Source organism: Coturnix japonica, chromosome 20, assembly GCF_054131305.1.
Source record: "Coturnix japonica strain WE chromosome 20, WE-NBRP24, whole genome shotgun sequence".
NCBI classification, from domain to species: domain Eukaryota; kingdom Metazoa; phylum Chordata; class Aves; order Galliformes; family Phasianidae; genus Coturnix; species Coturnix japonica.
This window is the reverse complement of record NC_140682.1, coordinates 2,162,884-2,181,113: the sequence shown is the minus strand read 5'-3', so window position 1 is coordinate 2,181,113 and position 18,230 is coordinate 2,162,884. Positions and strand designations below refer to the sequence as shown.

The 18,230-nt window shown below is 49.0% G+C and overlaps 1 pseudogene; it reads left to right on the top strand.

Annotated features, from left to right (window-relative positions):
* The first annotated feature begins 656 nt into the window (after positions 1–656).
* Positions 657–18,230, top strand: part of LOC146757486 (uncharacterized) — a 71,626-nt pseudogene continuing 54,052 nt past the window's right edge.

Below are 18,230 nucleotides of genomic sequence, written 5' to 3'. Positions count from 1 at the left end.
AGCTCCAAAGTAACCACGGGTGTCTTACAGAAGATCTGTATTGAGAAGGAGTCTTGATGTCAAACTGCAAGGGATCTCTGTGCAGGTGTGAGCTGCAGAAACAGCCCTGCTCGAGGGCAGGTCCTGTGGTGCAGCCCGCTGCTGTGCAGCAGAGCTGGAGGGGCACTTGGGCTGCTCCCTCTTTTGGGGTAAGATGACTGCCTCCTTGCCGTGCTTTGTCTTAAGTCCCCTCTCAGTCTCAGCTGTTGAACTAAGTGTCAGCTACCAGTTGTTTCAGCCTCCCAGTCTGAGACAGCTTTGTGACGGTTCATCTCTTTGAGCCAGACTGTTTCCTGTGCTGCAGCTCATTGTCTTCCTCTGCAAGGCTGGGCAGTGCCCTGCAGAAGGGCTGAGCTGGGACTGGGACTGCTGCATTCCCTCACAGCTCCCCTGCCATTTCTCTTCTCTCTGCAGGCTCCAGTTCAACTTCTGCCTTCCAGCCGTGATCATCCCAGCCTGCAGGAGAGCAGCAAATGGCCGCAGCACATCCAGTTGTGGTAGGGGTTGGGGAAGCAGGCAGGAGAGGCCAAGGGGCCAGGGATGTGAATGCAGGGGTAGAGGGAGGTGCCCTCAGCCAGCGTGTGTGTGCTGGGGACAGAAAAGCAGCTGGGGTGTGAGGTTCTGTCCTGTGCGAGCTGCTTGCCTGGGCCTTGGCTGTTCCCAGCAAGGAGCCTCTTTGCTTGCAGGAGCCCGTGAGCTTTGAGGAGGTGGCCGTGTATTTCAGCAGGGAGGAGTGGGCGCTGCTGGACCCTGTGCAACGAGCGCTCTACCGGGACGTGATGTTGGAGACATACCAGTGTGTGGCCTCGCTGGGTGAGAGCTTGTCTGCCTTTCCTCCTTGTTAGGGCACCTTTGGCTGTGCAAAATGAGCCTCTGCAAGCCGGGCCTTGAATAAACACCATGCAGCTACATATTGACTTATACCACAGTGCCAGCAAGAAAGGAGATACTGAAAAGCGTGAGTTTCAGAAGGGATTAGTATGCACGGCACTCTGATCAAAGCCACAGAGTCAGTGCTGGCAAGCAGGCATCAGCCAGGAGGGAGAAAACCAGCCCTTGTGTTGTGTGTTGCTTGGTGCCACCAGCTCCAGCTCACAGATGAATCCCTGGTTACTGCTATGGAATTGAGGATTTTCCATGCAATTGCCGTCAACATTTTGATGCCTTGACCACTGGTAGACTGTAAGAAAACAAATAAGCTGTTGTAAAGTTAATTTGAAAGAAAAAATATCCCTTCACAATGTTCAGAGATGTCAAAACATTCTTTGCTCCAAGGGAAGCTGTAGGCACAGTGTCATTTAGACCTAAATGGTGGTTTCTCCTTGGGGAGGGGCACAGAGTGGAACTGTTGAACAGGCACTGTGCCAGCATGAGGGAAATGCTCTCTTGTTCCCTGTTTCTCTCCCTGAAGCTCCACTTCCAGCCCCCAAGCCCGTGGTGATCTCCCTGCTTGAAAGAGGGGAAGACCCCTGGATCCCAGATGTGCATAGCCCTGAGGCCATGCCAGGAGACCTCAGCCCAGGTGAGGTGGTGGAGGGAAGGGGAATGTTGGGGCTGTAAGAGCCTTCTCTGCCTGTGTTTTATTTTGGGCACTGTGTGCTATTGCTGCATTTCCTCTGTCATCCAGCAGCTGATGGGATCAGAAATACAAAGGAGGTTCCGCAGAGAAATTGTGTAGCGGAAATGCAGCGGAATTGCATCTCTGAGGAAGAAATCAGAAGGGATGTCCAGGAAGTCCTGCAGCAAGGTCAGGGTGAGCACATCAAGAAGCCCCTGGGAAAGCATCTGGGAATGACACCGAGGAACCCAGTGGACTTCAACATAGGTCCAAAGCAGCCTGAGGAAACCAGGAGCAAGGATGTGTGCCAGATGAAAAAGCAGAATCCATGCTCTGAGTGTGAGAAAAGCTTTAAACTGGATTCCAGCATCACTAGCCACCAGTGCACGCACTCAGCAAAGAGGCATTACGAGTTCTGTGATTCTGCAGAGAGCATGAAATGGAGACTCCACCCCACTGGCCAGCAGTGCATGTACACAGGAGAGAGAGCCTTTGAGTGCTCTGACTGTGGAAAGACTTTTACGGACAGTGGGAGCCTCACTTCCCACCAGTGTATCCACAGAAGAGAGAGACTGTACAAGTGCCTTGAGTGTGGGAAGAGCTTGAAAGGTATTTCTAAACTCAAAATACACCAACGTGTCCACACAGGAGAGCAACCATGTAAGTGCCCTGAGTGTGGGAAGAGCTTTAAGGATAGTTCTAACCTCAAAATACACCAACGTGTCCACACAGGAGAGCGACCGTATAAGTGCCTTGAGTGTGGGAAGAGCTTCAAAACCAGTTCCAGCCTCACCATCCACCATCGCATCCACACAGGAGAGAGACCGTATAAGTGCACTGAGTGTGGGAAGAGCTTCAAAAAGAGTTCCAGCCTCACCGTCCACCATCACATTCACACAGGAGAGAGACCCTGCAAGTGCTCTGAGTGTGGGAAGAGCTTCAAAATCAGATCTGAACTGAAGGTGCACCAGCGTGTCCACACAGGAGAGAGACCATATAAGTGCTCTGAGTGTGAGAAGAGCTTCATAAGCAGTTCTAATTTGAAGCTCCACCAGCGCATCCACACAGGAGAGAGACCCTGCAAGTGCTCTGAGTGTGGGAAGAGCTTCAGAAGCAGCTCTAAACTGAAGGTGCACCAGCGTGTCCACACAGGAGTGAGACCATATAAGTGCTCTGAGTGTGGGAAGAGCTTCATAAGCAGTTCTAATTTGAAGCTCCACCAGCGCATCCATACAGGAGAGAAACCCTATAAGTGTCCTGAGTGTGGGAAGAGCTTCAGTAGCAGCTTTGAACTGAAGATGCACCAGCGTGTCCATACAGGAGAGAGACCCTATAAGTGTCCTGAGTGTGGAAAGAACTTCAAAAGACGTTCTGAACTGAAGATGCACCAGCGTGTCCACACAGGAGAGAGACCATATAAGTGCTCTGAGTGTGGGAAGAGCTTCATAAGCAGTTTTGCTTTGAAGCTCCACCAGCGCATCCACACAGGAGAGAGACCATATAAGTGCTCTGAGTGTGAGAAGAGCTTCATAAGCAGTTTTAATTTGAAGCGCCACCAGAGCATCCACACAGGAGAGAGACCCTGCAAGTGCTCTGAGTGTGGGAAGAGCTTCAGAAGCAGCTCTAAACTGAAGGAGCACCAGCGTGTCCACACAGGAGTGAGACCATATAAGTGCTCTGAGTGTGGGAAGAGCTTCATAAGCAGTTCTAATTTGAAGCTCCACCAGCGCATCCATACAGGAGAGAAACCCTATAAGTGTCCTGAGTGTGGGAAGAGCTTCAAAAGCAGCTCTGAACTGAAGGTGCACCAGCGTGTCCACACAGGAGAGAGACCCTATAAGTGTCCTGAGTGTGGAATGAACTACAAAAGGCGTTTTGAACTGAAGATGCACCAGCGTGTCCACACAGGAGAGAGACCATATAAGTGCTCTGAGTGTGGGAAGAGCTTCATAAGCAGTTCACATTTGAAGCGCCACCAGCGCATCCACACAGGAGAGAAACCCTATAAGTGTCCTGAGTGTGGGAAGAGCTTTAAAAGGCGTTCTGAGCTGACGCTGCATCAGAGCATCCACAGGAAAAAGAGACCCTGTGAGTGTCCTGAGTGTGGTAAGAGCTTCAAAGGGAGTTCTGAATTGAAGCTGCACCAGCATATGCACACAGGAGAGATACCATAGGTTCTGTTGGACATCTTAGAACATTTTGGCCAGGCCTGCATGCAGGGAGATGCCTGGGAACTTGTCTTTTCTCTCCCTCAGAGAATCCCATCTGCTGTGTTACCAGAATGTCTGCACCAGTGAGCTGAAATGGCAGGAAGCCTTGAGTGTGAGAAGGGCTTTGTGCCGAGCAGAGAGCTCCTCACACTCCCAGAAGAACTTCATGCAAAGCTCAGTCCTCATTAAACATTGCAGTCCACAGGACAGGTAGCTACTAGGAGTGCATCTCCTGCAGGAAGAGTTTCTCTCAGGGCTGATGCCTCATTTCTCATGGGAAAACCCCCAGCAGGAGAGACTCTCAGGATGCTGGATAGCCCGGGGATGAGGGAGACCAATGCTTCTCCCCATGCAGGAAGAGTTTGCAAAGGAGATGGCATCACCGACACCCTCTGCAGAAGGGACTTAACCCAGGAGCTTCAGATGGCCTTTCCTTGCTGCCCAAAGCACTTCTCTCACCATGCCCGCTTTCCACTTCTACTCTTCCCACCAGCTGCTTTTTGATGCTGTTTCCTAGTGGAGAAGTGGTTGTGTAGGGATCTGCTGTGTGTCTGTGTGCATGTGTTGCTCTCAGTCATTTCTGAGCGCACTCATGCATCCCAGAGAAGGGTCAGCAGAGCAGTAAGGTGGCTCTTGGAGGTTTTCTGAGAATCTTCTGTAGTGGAAAGAGAAGGGGGTGAATAAAGTAGCTGAGTTGTTCTGGAGCTTTCTTCACTGTAGTCTTGTTTTTGCTCTTAAAATAAATGTCAGCATGTGGAATGAGGAGAGGGAAAGGTGCAAGCAGGGTTTCGTTTTGGTGCCCTCTCCAGCCCACTGCTTGCTTCTAGACAAGGCATTTCCTTTCTTAATAGAGGAGATGCTCCAGGCCCTTCACCATCTTCATGGCCCTCCGCTGGACTCTCTCCAAGAGATCCCTGTCTTTTTTGTACTGGGGAGCCATGAACTGGACACAATATTCCAGATGAGGCCTCACCAGGGCAGAGTAGAGGGGGAGGATCACCTCCTTTGACCTGCTGGACACACTCCTTTTAATGCACCCCAGGATGCCATTGGCCTTCTTGGCTACAAGGGCACACTGCTGGCTCATGGCCAATCTGTCGTCCACCAGGACACCCAGGTCCCTCTCAGCAGAGCTCCTCTCCAGCAGGTCTTCCCCCAGCCTGTACCGGTGCATGTAATTATTCCTCCCTAGGTGCAAGACTCTACACTTGCTTTTGCTAAACCTCATCCGGTTTCTTACTGCCCAGCTCTCCAGCCTGTCCAGGTCTCTCTGAATGGCAGCACAGCCTTCAGGCGTGTCAGCCAATCCTCCCAACTTCGTGTCATCACAAATTTGCTGAGGGTGGTCACTATCCCCTCATCAAGGTCCTTGATGATGTTTAACAAGACCAGACCCAGTACAGACCCCAGGGGGACGCTGCTAGTTACACGCCTCCAGCCAGACACCGCACCAGCAATGACAACCCTTTGCACTCTGCCAGTCAGCCAATTCTCAACCCACTTCACCATCCACTCATCTATCCCATACTTCCTCAGCTTTGTTATAAGGATGTCATGGGGGACAGTATCAAAAGCCTTACTGAAATCAAGGTAGACTACATCTACCGCTCTCCCCCTGTCCACCCAGCTAGTGACATCTTCATAAAAGGCGACCAGGTTGGTCGAGCACGACCTCCCCTTGGTGAACCCATGCTGAGTACTCCTGATAGCCTCCATATCACCCAGTTGTCTGGAGATGGCATCTAGAACAAGCTGTTCCATCACCTTCCCTGGGACAGAGGTGAGGCTGACCGGCCTATAATTACCCGGGTCTTCTTCTTGCCCTTTTTGAAGACTGAAGTGACATTGGCCGTCCTCCAGTCTTCAGGCACCTCCCCAGTTCTCCAAGATCTCTGATAGATTACAGAGAGCAGCTCAGCAAAGACCTCTGCCAGCTCTCTCAGCACCCGCAGATGCACCCCATCAGGTCCCATGGATTTATTGAACTTAATGTTTCCTAGGCACTCACGGACCACGTCCTCCCCGACTAAAGAGAAATCTCCCATTCCCCGGACTCTCTCATTAACCTCCAGGGTCTGAGATTCCTGAGGGAGAGCCCTTTCACTAAAGACAGAAGCAAATAATCCTACGGGGTTAGGAAAGGGCACAGCAGAGCAGTCAGTGAGGAGCACAAGGCAGTGAAGCGCAGCACGAGCCATTGATTGCCTGCACTGATGATGTTCTGCAGCCACCTCCATTGAGATCTGCGTCCTGAGTGCAGATGGAAAGTGAAGGGAAAGGAGGAGCGGGGGATGGAGGGGCAGGAAGCGCTTGGTGCAGGCGGGAGCAGTTCCGGGCCATGGCGCCATGGGAAGATGATCGTGGCCGGGAGGAGCGGGCTGTGCGCTACCAACGGGGTCGGGCCGCGGTGCGGGGCATGGAGGGATGTCGGGGGAGGAGCTGGCGGTGCTGCAGCACGCAGAGGCGATGCGTGCGGTGCCAGCGAGTGCGTGGAGCTGAAGGAAGGTGTGTAACATGTCCTTGCTCTGGCTGTCAGTGAGCGGGACGAGTCGGGGCTGCAGTTCTGTGCTGGTGTTTGTTGCTGGGACCGGCTGCCTGAGCAGAATGGGGGCAGCGAGAGGGAGGTTGGACAAGCGGCAGCATCCGGAGCACGGCCCGGTTCTGCTGTGCTGATGGTGCTGTACGGCTGTGGGTCCCCACTGAGGGTCGGTGAGGCAGCGTGGCCCCGTGTGTGTTCCAACATGATGTGTGGACGTGGAACGTAATCAGAGTGAGTGGATGCAAATGGAGTCGGAGGTGTTACAAGGAGAGGCTCTGGATTGGAACACGGAGAGCAGAGCTGGTGTGTCCCAGCAGGCAGGCGTAGTCAGGTGCCCTTTGGAGCCTGCTGTTGTTGGCGCTGAGCTCAGGAGCCCCATCAGATCAATGTGGTGCTGCGTGCTGCGTATGGCAGCGCCAAGAGATTCCCTTGTGGGAGAAGGGGGGGGATGAAGGAGGCCGAGGGCCCTATGCTCAGGGCCAGCTCGTCTGTAGCCTCTTGCTGCTGGAGAGAAGGGCTGCCCGCTGGGCACAGGCAGTGCCTTCTGGCTCCCATGCCGTGCCCTTTCCTCCAGCCCCCTCCTCATGCCATGTGGAATGCCAGTGCCAGCAGTGCCAGCAGTTAGAACCCTGTTGGGCCATGTTAGAACCCTGGCCACAGCTGTTACCTTGGTCACCGCTGCCCCACGCAACGCACTCGCCTCTTAGAGCTCCGGCCATTGACAGCCATGTGGGGGCCTAAGAGAGCGAGGCTGGAGGAAACCCAACATTTAGCTGGGAAGATGGCGGCTTCATTTAACATCATCTCCTCCTCTGAGACCTCTGCAGGCCCCTGGTTCCATCTAAACCCTGTTTTTATTGGTGTTTTTCATGTTAAGTTTAGTTGTAGTGTTAGGATTAGGTTATTGTTAGTGTTTTCTAGATAGGAGTAGATTATTGTTCGTGTTAGTGTTCGGAGTAGATGATTGTTCCTGTTTTAGAGTTAGGTATAGGTTTCTGTTCGTACTTAGAGTTAGGTGGGGTCCTACCAGCTGCTGGCAGCAAACAGCGCTCACTCGGTAAGCACACGTCTGCTTTCTCACCCAATGCCATGAGTGCTGCTCCATGAGTGCAATGGTCTGCTGACATCTCCAAGGGATGGGATTTGCATCTTTTGACTTTTCTGTTGCAGATTGTCGAGGAGCAGAGCGTGAGTGGCTGTGAAATGCAATTGGGAAATGCTTCATGGAAACAGTCTGGAGCTGTGTCTGGAGCTTCCTGCATGGCCGTTGTAAGGTAGGTGTGCCTTACTGTAAGCATGCTCTGAAGCAGTGTTGGTTAAGCACAGCTCACTCCTCTGTCTTCAACAGATCAGCTTTCTGCACTCTTTATTTCTGTGGCTGGCGTTGTAGAGCACAGCAGCAGCAAGGCCACGAACACGTCCACAACCAGGTACGTGAACATGAGTGACTTTAATGGCTAGAATAACATTGCTGTTAGTATTAATAAGGCAGTGGTCACGCGTGTGTGCTGGAGCTCAGGGATAGGTTTATTCTTGCCTGTTAAGCTTTTCCCTTATTGACACCCACCCATCCTCTCTTGTTTCTCTTCCCTTTCAGTTGTTTGAAAGCTCCCTGACTGTTTCCCAATTGATTCTTGCAGGACTCGGAGGGTTTTGAGTATCAGACTTGGGAGACAGTGAAGAAACCCAAGGCAAGTGCTGCTCAGCTGAGCAAGAAAGCCAAGAAGGAAAGCAAAAAGAAACGATAAGGGCTTGAGCAGGAAGGCACAAAGGACAGCAGAATCGCCTGGATTGCGTCCTCACAGGTGCACCAAAGGACACACACTGCGTGGTGCGTTTTTCAGGCCTGGCCATGCTTTCCCTTTCATGGACTCCAGAGGGGAACTAAGGAAGCTGTGTCTTTAATCATTACCAGTATCCCGCCTTTTTGATTTCATATTGAAATGTATTTTGGATGCATTTAGCTTCTCTTTGTTGTAAATAAAAGTGAAACAAATATTTGAATGGTGTTGCTGCCTCTTTCAGTAGCTGCTCAATACAGTGCCTGGCTCGGGCTGGCAATTGCAGGGCCATGAAGTGTTCGGCTTCACATCCCTCCTGGAATCACAGAATCACAGAATTGTAGGGGCTAGAAGGGACCTCTAGAGATCATCGAGTCCAACCCCTCTGCAAAAGCAGGCTCCATATACCACAGCTCCAAACCAATTACATGATCCTGAAGCAGTCCGCGTTCCACGACAAAAGCAGCTCCATTTTGTTTAATCTTTCCACTATTTTGACAATGGCTGAAGTATACAGATTAACTTCTGTAGCGCTTATAAATAATTCAAGTTCCTGAAGCCTGCCAATTAGTTCATTCACAAAGGGTTTCCTGTCCCCTTTGCCATATACTAATGCAAGTGCACTGGCATGCTTTTCTGGAGCTGCTTTTGTAAAGTCACGCCACATTTGTCGTGGAACGCAGACTGCTTCAGGATCATGTAATTGGTTTGGATCGTTACGATTGAACTGGGGGCTGTATATCATTTCCATCAGAGCATTTTCTCTCAAAAATTGGATACCTTTCTCTATATCAGTCCATTTCTTTCCATCAGGCTCCAAGTCCCATTTAAAGGGGAATCTATCTCTTACCGCTATCAACATCCGCTTCCAGAGGGTGTAGGACTGATTTTGGCATGTGCCAATACCTCTGTCCACACGTGAGTCCCTGGAAATGCTACCCAGTTGGCGAGCTTCACTGCCATCGAGCCACGCACTATTGGCACCATTGTCCCAGCAGCGAAGTAACCAAGTGACCATATTTTCTTTTGGCTGACGTGTGAAATCCTTCCTTAGATCCCGAATTTCACTCAGTTTAAAAGATCAATCAATAATGGTCGTTATACTTTGCTCACCTTTTGCTCTATCAAGAGTCCCAGGTGTTGATGGTGGCAACTGTGTTGATGAGGCTGCCCCATCTCTAAGTTTGGACTCAAGAAATTCTCGTAAAGAAAATCTGGCTTTTGGCTCCTCTTCTGACTCTGACCCTGACCCTGACGCTTGTGTTATTTCCTCCAGGTAACCCTCCTTCTTTTTCCTCTCTCCAAACTTCCTCTGCTCCTCTAACTTCTTCTGCTCCTCTAACATCTTCTTGTACCCCTCTAACATCCTCTGCTCCTCCAACTTCCTCTGGTCTTCTGAGTCCCCCTGCTCTCCTGAGTCCCCTGCTCTCCTGAGTCCTGCTCTACTAACTCCCTCCGCTCTTCCAACTCCTTCTGCATTTTCTCTAACTGAGTTGAAACTCGTTTTGTCTTTCGCCCTCTTACAGGGGCAACCAACATTGTATCTGGTGTCCCTGATAGTTGGTCCAATTGGACTACATGTGTACCCGGTGGCTGGTCAGATTGAACTACATGCGCCCCCAGTGGCTGGCCAAATTGGACTACATGTGCCCCCAATGGCTGGTCAAAACTATCAGCAGGGGATAGTAGTCAGAAGGTGTCACGGTTTGAACTAAAAATCCACCTGCGTCCGTGACAGGGGGCCGTGGGCCCCGGAGGGGCCCTAGACCGAAAGGAAAAAGTTAATTAGGAAAAGAAAACAGCGGCAACGATCTAAGGAGGCACACTTATTTACTAAATACTATATCGAAATACCGGATAACACAATATAATATAATATAATTGAAAATTGAAAATTGAGCTAACGAATCAAGCAAAATAGGAGAGAGAATGAGTCCCGTAACCGAGAGGCCTACTGTGAATCTAAGCGAACGGCTGAAGGCTCCCACACACTCCCCTGAACGCCAGAACTCGAAAGACGTCAGTCTGTTCTGCGACTGAGTTAATATAGAGTCCAGGTCCCGTGACCTATCGTGTTGCTCTCTGGGAGATGTAGTCTTCTTCTGTAAGTTGCAGATTCAGTAAAATTATTCATGCTTTATATGATGTTATGATGTGGAATACTGATAGCAAAATTACAAGATTATTAAACCATGACACTGATTGAACAAATGAACTGAACTGCTTGTTAAATATGATTAATCGGTCATTAAATCAAACCCTTTTTCAGCCTAAAAGAAAACGGGGGAAATGTAGAGAGTGTTTTTTACAGCTAGTTAGCTGAGAAGGGTCGTAAACATGGTGCAGCTAAGCAAGCAGCCGTAACACCTGCAAGGACAGCAAGAACAACAGGATGCCCTGGGATGGTGAGAAACTAGCCATGGTTCTGGGAACTCAGCAAGGGAGTAGGTTTCAGTTGATAACAACAAGCTGTTAAGATACTTGGGGATGGTATGTAATTGGGAACCAATGATGAGCTCCACTTTTGCAATATGTATGAGCTAATTATCCGTATTATAAAGGTACACGCAGCCAAGGAATAAACGAGATTAGCTGATCATATGTCAATGACAGGTGTGGTTGTTTGCTTTTCTCACATTGTTCTGCAACAATATACAACATATGCAGTTGCTAACATATATGCACAGATACTAATATTTTGTATATCTGCAAAGTCCAGGAATTGTTGCAGGGGTTTTAAAAGCCACAGGGTTTACTGTAGGAACTGAAGCAGCTGTCGGGCTGTTACAGGTGTTGGAGCAACTGCAGAGCTCATTGCCAGAGCTGGAATCAACACGGGACCTGTGGCTGAAGTTGGAGCAGCCACTGGACTCATTGGAGGGGTTGGAGCGACCGCAGGGCTGTACTTCCTGGCACAGTGCACCTTCCCTGGGAAAAATTTGTTTCATTTCCTTATCACAATACTTGGAACAGCTACAAAACCTGTAGCAGGAGTGACTGCAGAGATCATTATGAGGGGTGGAGTGACAGTGGGAACTGTTCAGAGCTTGGAGCATCTGCAGGACATGTAGCAGAAACTCGTAGCTCCTTCCTATGAATATGTAGATGAGTTCATATAGATTTGTTGAATATGTATGAGATTGACTTTGAATTATGTAACAATTCTGCATGCTAGTGTGCAAGACAGGAAGAGTGATTCCCCTTTGCACCCTGCTCTGAATAAACACATCTCTGCTTTATAACCTAATCCTGGGTTATAGAGTTTGATTCCAGAAGTCAGCTTGGTGATCCAGATGGGACAAGCCTGTTCAAAGACAGGAAAGCAATCCAGCCAATAACTGATCATTTTCAGAAACTCAGGTTTTTGATGGAGTGTTTAATCAAAAATACAACGCAGCCATCCTCCTGGTTAGAAAACTGTACAGGAACTACTAGATACTACAAGATTCAAGGACTATCAACAGAACAGTGGAGAACTTATATCCATTGGTACCATATCCGTATACACTGCTTACAAAATTATCAGTGGAATTGGCATGGTCCCTCTTGTGCCATCCCATGGCACCCAGACTGTGTTGCTGCAAGGGTTGGACTGAGGCATCAGCTCTGTCAGCCTCATCTCAAGTTTGTTGTATGACAGCAGCGTCTCCCGGTGGTGGGTGATGAGGTCGTAGAGGCTGTCAAATTCTCAGCTGTCAGTCAGAAAGAAACTGTGGATGCTGGTGTCCTGCTGCCTGTGGATGTGACAATGCTGCACTTTCCTATTACGCCAGATGGACAGAATGCATTCCCCAATGAGTTTTTAGTTCTTCCTGACAAGAAAGGAGACATCAGGTGCCCCCATCTCAGTGCAGTACTCTGTCAGCAGCCACTCAGCAATGTGCCGCCCACCACACCCTGCTCCCAGCCTGCCATGGAACCGTTCCCATGGGAGATGCAGCTCTGTGTTCAAGCTCACCTCCTTTTGCACAGCTCATCTCCCCCAGACATCTCCCCCTGTTGTCCTGACCAGTACAATATAGAGTGGGTTCCATGCACAAGTGATGGGGTCTTAAACCATTTGGCAATCCACCTTCTGCTCATCTGCCACCATTTGGCACTCTGCCGTCTGCTCCTCTGGATTTGCCATCTGCTCCTTTGTCAGACATGAACCCATGGCTCCTTACTGCTCACTTCAAGCCACCTCAGCTTTGCTGGCGCTTGCCTATGGTCTTTACAGCATCTGCTAACACCCATGCTAGGTGTCTGGTTATTATTTTGAGAGGGTCTGTCTGGCATGGATAGTTACAGTCTTTCAGTTTTCTCCCTCCATATCTGTTGAAATTAATTTATGGGGGTGGGGTGGGGAAGAGATAGGTGGTTCGGAGAGCATACAGAAATGGAGGACATGGAAATGCAGGCTTTGTTTCCAGACAGTAAAAATTTAAAATGAGATTAAAAAACAAGATACCAAAAATTGATAGAGGTCTTAGGAGGGCAGGTAGGAGAAGGAGGGTGGGTAAGGGTTCAAAACAAAATAATAGTCCCTATTATGCGCAATATTCATGGCTGAGCACAGGAAAACATACAGGGGAACAGAGGCTCTTTATAAATAGCTGAGCCATCAGATTATGGCTTGGAAGTTATACACCACCACTGAATAGGTAGCACAGCAATGTGAGGTTTGTTTGCAGAATAATCCTAGAACCAGCCCCAAGGTTTCTGTAGTACAAATAGGAAAGGGAATTTACGCTGGGCAACAATAGCAAATGGATTTCTCTGAACTCCCAAGGAAAAGGATGGTTTCATTATATGCTAGCTCTGACCAATACATTTCAGCATAGCCGTATGGGATTCATTCCCTGACCATACTCAGAATGTCCAGGATAGGGAAAAGAGAGTGGATAATCTTCCTAAAAACCCTGCAGTTGTAATAGTTGCAGAAATAAAGGATCTCAGTCAAATGTTTGAAGCTGAGACAGAGTATGGGGATATGAATGCCTGGGTAGAACTGATTAAATATACCATCCAGAATACCAAACATAGCGATTGCTATGCTTCATCATTCATCAGGATGACCTGTAGCTCAGGTAGTACCCCTTCCACTAGGGTGGACTCAGGAACCCCAAGGGATGTGGTGCATGATTGCCCTGTATCAGGAGAAAGCCGCTTAGGGAAACAGAGCCTGTAAATCGCTATCTTTACTGCTCTCTCCAATGCCTGAGGTGGATGCCAAAACCCCTCCTGCATTCCCCATGGCCACGGGTAACCATACAGTTTGCCTCTCAAGACAGGGTGTAAGAGCTACCAGGACTACAGGGAATTTCTCCCTATGCAGTGAGACCTTGAATGTCATGGAAGATTCAGCAGAAAACTACTTGAGATTGGGAATCTGTGGAGCAGATCTCTGGTGCTGTTGCAGTGTGTGGGAAGATCTTACAGTCCACTCTCCCATCTTACTGGGGAGGTACCTGTGTGCTTGCTCAACGAGCTCTACCATTCACCCTGGCATTCACGAAGGGGATGTCACACACCCCCAGAAGGAACAAAAGGAGCTTAGGGTTCTCATTTGATAATGCTGTATATAGATATAGATTTGATGGGAATGCTCAGAGGTTTCTGTGATAAATTTAAGGCAAGAAATCCAATTGCTGCAGGGTTTGAATCACTGTCCTGGTGGGTGACAATTAACAACAATGTGGACTGGATTAACTACATCTCTTAAAACAACAAAAGAGAGAATCTGGTCTACAGGCAATATGGGAACATACTAAACTACTTCATCAAGTATCGATAGATGATACTTTATTTGGATTTACCAAATTGTGTGAAAAACTTACTGCTTGGCTACCACAGTTTGCATGGCTGAAGCAGCTCTTTGTTGCTTTGTATTACTGCAGTCATCTTGCTTGTTTTAATGTACGTTGAAATGAGGTGTGCATTACGGCAGTGTAAAACCAGTGGGAATAGCTGTGAAGAATAGAAAAAGCACAAGCTAAGACAGAAAGTGGAGAGCGGAAGTTATTTGAAATCTTCCCTTTCCCAGAATGTAGCAATCTAGCAAAAGTATTTGCAAAGTCTAAGAAAAGGGGGATAGAGTTTGAACATGGGGACAATCTAAGGCTCAACTATTGCAGAGGGGCTTGGGTAAGCAGGATGTCAGATCAGATAAGAAAAGAATATTTTGAAACTCCATTGTCAGCGTTATGGGGAACACTGGGCAAGGGACCAGCTGGAAACTGTTGCAGGCTGAAGTCAACACACAATTTGATGAACAGCTGTGTGCTTCCTGCTGGATTGTGGGTTTCTGAGAACATCCGACCCCAACAGCTCCAGAAATGTCTCACAAGAAGGAGGACAGACAGAGTAACTGCACGTCCTTTATTCTTTTAAGGTTCACAGAGAGCCTGGTTCATTATGCATAGTGTATTTGGGCTACAATACAAAGGTAAAGGCTGAATAAGAATTGGTTTTAATAATGAGGTTTTAGTGAAAAACATTACAGTATTTAAAAACATAATAATAAGCAGAATAAATTACACATACTAAGTGGCATGAAACAAACAAACAATGAGAGAGAGAGCGACTCTGTAAAAAGCTGCATTACAAGTCATAAATTCCAAAAGACAGGCAATTCACTGCATTTGAAAAACATCTGGTAATCACTTTCCTCACAGCATCCTTGACCTCCCTGTTCCTCATGCTGTAGATGAGGGGGTTTACTGCTGGTGGCACAGCTGAGTACAGAACTGCCACCATCAGGTCCACGGATGGAGAGGAGACAGAGGGTGGCTTCAGGTAGGCATAAAACCCAGTGATGGTAAGTAGGGAGACCACAGCCAGGTGAGGGAGGCACGTGGAGAAGGCTTTGTGCCTTCCCTGCTCAGAGGGCATCCGCAGCACGGCCATGAAGATTTGAACATAGGACACAAATATGAAAACAAAGCACCCAAAAACTAAACCGATACTAAAATTGAGGAACACAACTTCCCTGAGATTTGATTCTGAGCAGGAGAGCTTGAGGATCTGGGGGATTTCACAGAAAAACTGGTTGACAACATTCCCTTGGCAGAGAGGCAGTGAAAACGCACTGGCAGTGTGCAGCAGGGAGTAGAGAAACCCAGCGCCCCAGGCAGCTGCTGCCATGGTGGCACAAGCTCTGCTGTCCATCAAGGTCCCGTAGTGCAGGGGCTTGCAGATGGCAACGTAGCGGTCATAGGACATGATGGTGAGAAAGGAACAGTCTGCTGAGATGAAGAGGAGAAGGAAAAAGAGCTGTGCAGCACATCCTGTGTAGGAGATGGCCCTGGTGTCCCAGAGGGCATTGGCCATGGCTTTGGGGAGAGTGGTGGAGATGCAGCCCAGGTCGAGGAGGGCCAGGTTGAGGAGGAAGAAGTACATGGGGGTGTGCAGGCGGCGGTCGCAGGCTACGGCTGTGCTGATGAGGCCGTTGCCCAGGAGGGCAGCCAGGTAGATGCCCAGGAAGAGCCAGAAGTGCAGGAGCTGCAGCTGCCGCGTGTCTGCCAACGGCAGCAGGAGGAATTCGCTGATGGAGCTCCTGTTGGGCATCTGCTGTTGTTGGGCTTTGAGTCCTGCTCAGAGTGAAGAAGATAATGACAAGTCCATACCATTCTCAGACACACTCCTCCTGCTGTACTGTGAAATGTTTTCATTTACCTTTGGGTAATTTTCATTTAACTCCATAACTTGAATTTATATTCATGAGCTTCACCATCCCTAAAGAAATAGAAGATTAAGGAGCTCTTACTTTTTCTCATTTCATAATCATATCCCAGACTCCTGAATATTTTCCTCTTGGTAACTGTTTACATGTCTCATATCTTCACTCCAACTGTTCTTAGTGCCCCCAACCCCAGCCTCTTTGCACTTCAATATGTTTTAGTCAAATATGCCTGTTTGCAGGATAAGTGCACTATTGAAGTCTGCAGAAAACAAGAAAAACATGAACTGATTCTTTCCTTTTAGAAACGAGAGGCTGAAAGCACAACCTGTGTGGCTGTTCACAAAACAAGCAATTGATTAAAGAAATATTTGGGAGTAACATAGCTGTGTTTTAAATTTTACAGCCTCTATTAGATTTCTACCTCCAGTCCTTTCTGCCTTCGCTCAGATCAAGATATGGAAAATCCCTTCCTTGGCTCTCCTCTTGCAAAGGGCCTTCACAAACATTCAGTAGTGCAGTGGAGCTGTGATCCCCTGCGCCGGGCAGCAGCTGTGGCAGCACAAGCCCTGCCGGGGAGCTCCTTCCCCCCACACAACTCCAATCAGTGCCCTGGGCAGCTCTGCAGACAGGCTGAGTGCAAACACTCAGGGCTGTGCTCTGACACTGCAGCATGGAAGCCCTCAGGTGGAGCAGAAGGCTTTTTCCACAGTAAAGAAACATGCAGTGCCTGCAGCCATATCTTCTACGGGATGTCCCTGGTTTGGTTAACCCTCTATGAAAAGCAGCTGCATGGTCAGCAGTGAGACTTACCTTTTCATGGTCTGTGAGCAATGTTCCTGCTGTGTGCACATAGCCTGCTCACACCGTACACATCCTGTAAGCTCTCTCCCCTTTCTCTCCTCTCCTTCTGTCAGCTGCAGGCTGTGCTGTGCACCAGAGCTGCTCCTGGGCACAACTGTCTGTCTGCAGCACTGCCCACTTGTATGAGCTCCATGTGTCCCAGGAGCCCGGCCCAGCTCAGCAGCAGAGGATGTCATACTTTATCCTTCCCACTCGTCTCCCCTGAGATGTCCCTGTGTCCTCTTTGCCATCAGATCCTGGAAAACAGCCACATCATGATTGTATTTTGAAATCTGATGAATTAAACACCAAATGTACAGTGGTCAGTGACTGATTCCAGGCCTGATACCTGAGATCCTGTGATGAAACAAAATGGGCATACAGGCAAGGACAGAGAGAGGTGGACTGCCACTTTGCAGGGCAGTGATTTAACTGAGGCAGTGCAGGAGTCTCATCCCTAATGGGAAACCCTGGGGCTGAAATGGGATTCAACTCCCCATGGACACACAGTATCATTGGGATTACTCAGGTTCAGCTCCGATGTACACAAGGAGTTGCCTGCATGTGAGCTCCTGCTCTGAGTCCTCGGTCCTTCAGCAGGGAGGCAGTTGCTCGCACACAGACACTGGGCGATGCCCAAGGTGCCTGGGCTGCTCCTGGATGTGTTCCAGTGCTGATAAACTGTGTGGGAAGTCCCTGAGATAGACACCTCTTTCCTGAACATCAGCTGCGGGGCAGAGAGGGAACAGAGGTATTATCGACCATCCTGAATGACAACAGACCCCAGCATTTAGGGCACTTCATTCTGCCTTTGTCTCCAGCTGTACTGAGAATGCAGCGTTACACAGCTGACTAAATGGATGAGCTCACAAAAGAAGAGCCAGATCTTTCTCTGTTCTCCATCTGAGACATATTCTGAAGGTCAAGGCAATACAAAGATAACATACGTCCTTATTCTTCAACAGACATAACCTTAGTTTTCGGTGCGCTCTCAAGTGAATGGCTTCAGAAGCAGCCTAGTGTCTCTGGGCTCTCCCACACACTCACATGCAGCTGTAAATGCAGCACAGCGCCTTCAGGAAAGCCATGCCCATGGTGTATCTGTGCTGCTATGTCAACTGCAAGACCCACAATGGATCTAATGTCTGTGTGCCACCTTCTTCACAGTAATGCCATTAATGAGCTATCCAATCAGGCTCTGTCCAGTGATGCTTTCCAATGAGGATGTTTACTTCTGTATTTTTGCACTAATGAGAACAACAAAACTTGAGGAGCTAGAAATCTTTGTAGAGTTACATGCCTGAGCTCTTGTTTGGACCACAGTGGCAGTGTGAAATGGCTTCTACAACTGCACTGTAGCACAAGGGGTATACAGATTCTTTATCATGGATTGGCGAGGAGACAAGGAAAGGAGAGTGCACTGAGCTCTGCCTCGGGACTACAGAGCAGCCATGTCAGAGCTAATGGAAATGGCCAACAGAGGAGGCCAACAGTGCCTGTTCCTGTCTTCCTGATCAGGGAGAGCAAGTGGAAGGTGCCCTCTGCAGACAGATGGGAGTCTCATGTTGTCAGGCCCTTTTTCCCTTTGGGAGCCTTTTTC